This window comes from Lotus japonicus, chromosome 1 (genome assembly GCF_012489685.1).
Source record: "Lotus japonicus ecotype B-129 chromosome 1, LjGifu_v1.2".
NCBI classification, from domain to species: Eukaryota; Viridiplantae; Streptophyta; class Magnoliopsida; order Fabales; family Fabaceae; genus Lotus; species Lotus japonicus.
In genome coordinates this window covers 46,833,596-46,839,595 of record NC_080041.1, presented here as the reverse complement: position 1 = coordinate 46,839,595, position 6,000 = coordinate 46,833,596, and positions in this window count along the sequence as shown.

The following is a 6,000-nucleotide window of genomic DNA, read 5'->3' as shown; positions in this document are numbered from 1 at the left end:
ATGCTATGTTTAAACCTTAGGGTAGACAATGCAGAACTAATATGTATATACACAACATATATATATACCCCTTATACTTTACCTGTTGTCTTGTATTCTCTATACTATCTTCCGTAAATTGACCCTTGCGCGTGCTACCTGTGTTTGGGGGGCTATGTATGCCTTTTTTTGTCAGATGCCGTTGATGGATTCTTTCGTGATTCTTCGTCGTTCGGGGAAGACCCGGAGCGAAATGACCACTACTGAGCCTTCGGCGTGGACCCGGACTTCAGGCATGACCAGATGAGAGTCGATGATGGAAGTATAGGGGATGGGTGTTTAGAGTCTACTAAGGTTGGGTGTTAGTGTCATAGCTCTGACTTATTCTTATTATTGAGGGCTTGTGTTGCTGACACTTGACCTATCCTTTTGGGATTGTACATTTTGCCTACGGGCGTCACACTTTTCTACTTTCCGTCACTGGAGGTTACTCGTGACGAGTTTGCTACTTACAGCGGGGAATGTTATATATATTGTATATTAGTTCTGTTGCCTTTCGCTTTTGGTTTTTATTTATTTCAGTCTTGTTTATATTATCGACGAAAAAAAAAATATTTACGTTTTTCCGCATTAAGTTTATTTTGGTTACTAAAGTGACGCCACCGAAATCGGGGTGTTACAAACACTAATTTTCTCTCATTTGCATTGGCTAAATTGCTGCATATCCGCATCGATTTTAAATTCTATTACACTTAAGATAGTGTTGACCAGGTCGATGGTAATTAGCGTCGGCCCTACCAGACACTAAATTCATTGACCAAATTCGTGTTTGTCCATTGTTCATTAACGACAGCACCTAGTTGGCACTGAAATCATCTTCCAACATAGAGTCGGTTACGAACGACGCTAATTTTAAGTAGATCTAATGCATCTCTTAGGTCAACAAGTCAGTGTCAGTCAGGACAACGCTAAACTTTGATAACATCTTTTTCTAATTGTCATTATAAGCTCACTAAAAATGCTCACAATCTAAAACACTTACCCTTACATATCCTTTCGTCGCTGCCCCAGCCTCTCCTTCTACAACCGTGTCATCTCTGCTTGCAATTGCCAACGCTCGTGTCGTAGCCTTGCCTCCACCTCTCTGCCATGAACCATTCCTTGGCAGCGCCTTCCCACCCGCACCTCTTTGCCTCCTTCCCAACCCTTGTCACTAAAATACTAACTCCATTCTAATTAACGTACTAAGTCAGCCCTAGCGTCGACATTCGTCTGTTAGGTTGACGCTTATAATCACTTTTCATGTAGTGATAGTAACAGTAACTAAGGTTTCTCCCTCACTTAGTTTATGGTGATACTTTGTAATTAACTTTAGGGGTGTGGTGGGTAACTCACATGGTTGGGCTAAGAGTAATTGCAGGTGAAGGACCAGAGTTCGAACCCTGAGAAGAGACAATTTGTACTAATTTACTAATACTAATAACTAACATTTACCTATAAAAAAGCATCGAGAGCACTTTAGATCCTAGGAATTCATTTAAGTCATTCAATGTGGGTTATATTTGTTGTCCTGTTAAAAAATTTATCCCACCGATTTTTCTGACCAAGACAAGATTCAGCTGGAATATAAATTGCAACATTAAAAATACGTAAAACTGATCAGGTAAGCATGGGGTGAATTTATTATGCACCTCTAAAAACTTGTGCATGGTTGCACATCTGCTTTTTGACCTGCAATAGAAAGTTTAGCAGGTAATTTGTATTTTTTAAAATAAAAATATTTAATATATTATGATATAATTAGGGAAATAGTTATTGAATGATTATTGTTAAGTGGGTGTGGTAACTTCTTGAGTTACTGGTCCAATAAAAAAAAACTTTAATATTTTTTTAACTAAAACATTAATCATTAATCATTAACAAATAAATGAATTCATCCCTTTCACCTTCAGTAACAAAACCATCACTCATTCAGTAACAAACCCAAATGAATTAATGAATTCATCTCAAAGCTGATCACTCCATCATTCATTCATCTCTCTATCGTGTTCAACATGATGAACTCCTCCAGTTAGGGTTTCTCCTCCTTGCAATCCCCAAACCCGATTCGCCTCCTTCCATCCATAGCCGCCTGCCACCACTCTCACCCTTCTCCTAGCCGCGCAGCCACCTTAGCACCTCTCACCACATCACAATCACCGGCGACGGCGGCGAAGTCGCGCGGAGAAGAACTGGGGGTTGAAACCTTTTCTCCTTGTGGTGGGGATCATCGTGGTGGTGTTTGTTTCTTCACAGGCCAAAGGAATCGGCCGGAAAAGCCATTTACAGGTGGCGGTGGCGGCGGCCGGCGGTGACAGAACAGAACGACGATCTGACTTGGAGGTTTTGTTGCGGACGGCGAGAGGAGTATGATGGTGGTGGTGGTTTCTTCAGATGGCTCGTGGTTTGGCTGGGATCTGAGAAGGAAGGTCGCGGTGGTGGATGTGCACAAACCTTGAACCATCATCTGCGGTCGTTCTTTCGCGGTGGTGGATCTGCACGAACCATCATCTGGGCTTGTGGTGGTGAATGGGTTTGCTGGGTTTGTCGTCCTTTTCTCTCGCCCCCATCATGCTCTTCGTCTCTCTGATTTGTACTGTTGTTGCAAGGTTGAAGAGGAGGTGCATTTTGAAAAAAGAAGATTGAATTTGAAAACTTATGCAGAACTAGAATAAAAAGGTTCAAGCTTTGCCAATGTTACACAGATAAGCATAATAGAATATCAAATTGAGATTGACAATTAGTTTGAATTTGAATGGACAAATACCCATATGAAAAAGAAGGGGTTGGGTGATTTCTGGGTTCTAGGTTGGGGGGAAAGTGTGGATTTTGAGAAATGGGGGAAAAAGATGATGATGAAAAGCTGAAAGTGTGAGTTCTGATTTCTGAGATTGAGATTATTTCTTGTTTCTGAGATCCTCTTGCTTGATTAAAAACGTATACTTTTTTAACTGAACCAAGTCATAACCAACTTTGGTTATTCTCAGTGTGAAGAGATTGAATTTTTTCCAACTGGGTGTCAAGGATTCAGAGAAAGGAACAAGATTTGGTTTAATTCAATTGAATGGTATATGGATGGGTAGATGGGGTAAGTTTGGGTAGATCTGATTAACATTAATGGTGGTTAAAATTTTTTTTTTTTTACTTCTCAGATTTACCTTACTTATTTACCACCTGGGTTAATCTTATATTAATCCTAATTATTCTCTAATTATTTACTTAATAATTGTATAATATAATAACTATTTTATTTTTCAAAATTACTAAAAAATACAAAAAACCTGATGTACCATGTCAAAAGGCAAATGTGTAACTTTATACAACTTTTTACATGACCATAATAAATTTTCCCGTAAGCATGCATCATATCATCACTTGTCCTCGTTTGAGTTAAAAAGAATTTGTCAAGGACTAAAAGTACAAAAAAAAAAAGGAAGTTATTTAGATTTGACCTCATATGTTAGTCACCTGAAATATATTTAACCAACAAAAAAAATAGGCTTTATTTTTTGCGAAACTAACCAAATGTCAAAATTTGTTAAAATTTAAATAATTAAAATTTGGAGTAAAATACACTCACCCCCTCAAGGTTTGCAAGAATGACACTCCACCCCATTCTTTTTTAAAATCTACAATTCACCCCATTTTTTATAAAAGCAAAATTTAGTGACGAAAACAAATTCGTCACTAATAAAAAATAATTACTAATTAGTTAAAATTTAAATAAATTTAATGCATATACACTATCATACATTAATTTATGAAAATAATTTTACTGAATTAAATTTAAAAAACCATCAACTCTGTATGTTAAGTCCACGTCTTATCTATCTCCAAATCATATTTCTCATCACAAACGGTCACCACCAAGCCTTTGCTCCCTTTAACACGGCGACCACCGTCCCATAATGTGAAACCCCGTGGCACCACCATGCCTAAAAGTTTTGTTGCGACCTAAACCCCAGAACGTGAATCGCACATCCCCAAAGCCACTTGTTCAACTACTTCTTGTGAACTTCACCCCTTTAAGTTGTGAACGAACGCTCTGTTGGTTTAAGATGTTGTTGGATTTTGTTAAAAACGGTGCTCCACTGCATCGTTGGGTTCTAATAACCTCTGATCCACTTCATATTTCTTAATTTTGTTTCTCTATTTTCTTCATCAATTTGTGTTGTTTTCTGGGTCTACAATCCAATTTTGAAAATTGGAGGTATAAAGAGATTATTTTGATTAAAATTGAATTATTACCAAATATGAAAACACAAGCATGTTTCACTATGCTCGAGATATGGTTTGTCAACCGGTCAGGTGTGCTATTGCAGAATTTGCATTGTGAATTTACGGAAGAAGAACGCGATTGAGAGAATGAGGAGGAAATTTATTGGATTATATTGAAAATATTTTTTGAAATTATTGATTAAAAATTTAAATAATAACTAAATATTAATGAAGAATATTTTTCGTCACTAAATTTGCCTACATATAAAATGGGGTGGAGTGTAGATTTTAGATAAGAATGAGGTGGAGTGTAATTCTAACAAACCTTGAGGGAGGTGAGTGTACTTTACTCAAAATATTTTTACGATGTCGTTGGATGATACATGTGCTTACGTACAAACTTGAAGGCAATATAATTCCAACAATGATATATACACACCTCATTTTTTAAACACTTCATTTTCACCTATTTTTGTTCTTATCTCTCTCCTCTTATCATCTATCACATCTCATATTTTCTCTCTCTTACTTTTTCTTTTCTTTCTATCTTTCTCCTCATTCCACCTCTTCCACCTCTATAAGAGGTGTGTAAGTAACATTTCCCATATAATTGAGTACATTGATTGAAACCAAATATTTGGTTGATTAAATCATTAATGTAATAAAGCTAATAATTCCCACTTGCGTAGGCTTGCACAAAAGTCTCTTTTCCTTAAACTAATATACACGTTTTAACATATTGACAAACTGAAAACAGTACTCGAGGAGAAGACATGATAACATTTTTGTACGTGATTAAGATAATAATGGAAAACATCAGCTTGTATTAACCCGACCTCCCGAAGGATAACTCAAGTAGCTAGTAAGAGCAAGAGACATAAGGGTTGAGTAGGGTGAGGGTCCCGGATTCGAACTCGGAGGATGGATTAGTTTACTAACATTTCTAACAACTAGCATTTGCCAATAAAAAAAAAAAATTAACCCGACCTTCATCGTTTGACACAACTGAATTTAAGTTTCAGTGTAACTCTCATCTTTCCATAAGTTGAGAGTTTAAATTTTTATGAGATCAGTAAAATCTCTATTGGTAGGCAACCCTTTCAAGGAGATCCCTCGGTGCTCCTACTCAGGAGTGAAACTCTGCTGGCCTCCCTATATACTACTGACACTCTACTCGGTAGTCTGGAGGTGATTTCTCTCGTTCTATCATATAAAAACAAAAACAAAAACTTATTTTAATATTATCCTCTTTTGTCAACATTTAATTTTAATGTTATCTTAAAGTCTTGATTACTATCTGGCAAAAAAAAAAGTCCAGATTACCAGCACCAGTCAGCTCAAAGGCTAGGAGATTAACGTTTTTAATAAAGTACTTAAAATCACTTAAAAACTTATCACGGGATGATGTGTTAATTAATTAAGTACCAAAAACTAAAAGGGGGAAGGGGGGAAGAAAACCCATTCAAACGGATGGGAGGATATAGAAAAGGGAAATACTAAGGACGTGTTATTCACGTCAAACTTCTTATTTTACAAATATTCAAATACACTCTTCCTATGAATGATAAGAAATACAAATGTTTATTAATATTCTATAATATAATAACAAAATTCTCTACCTTACAATCATGATATCTAACGTCTCTCTCTCTCTAGCCTGCATGTCTGTACTATTATTCCTAATCCCAGCCAATACAAATTAATGTGTCATAGATCATAGATGAGTTAATTGATTCTTGGGTTAAATATGTTTTTCGTCCCTGA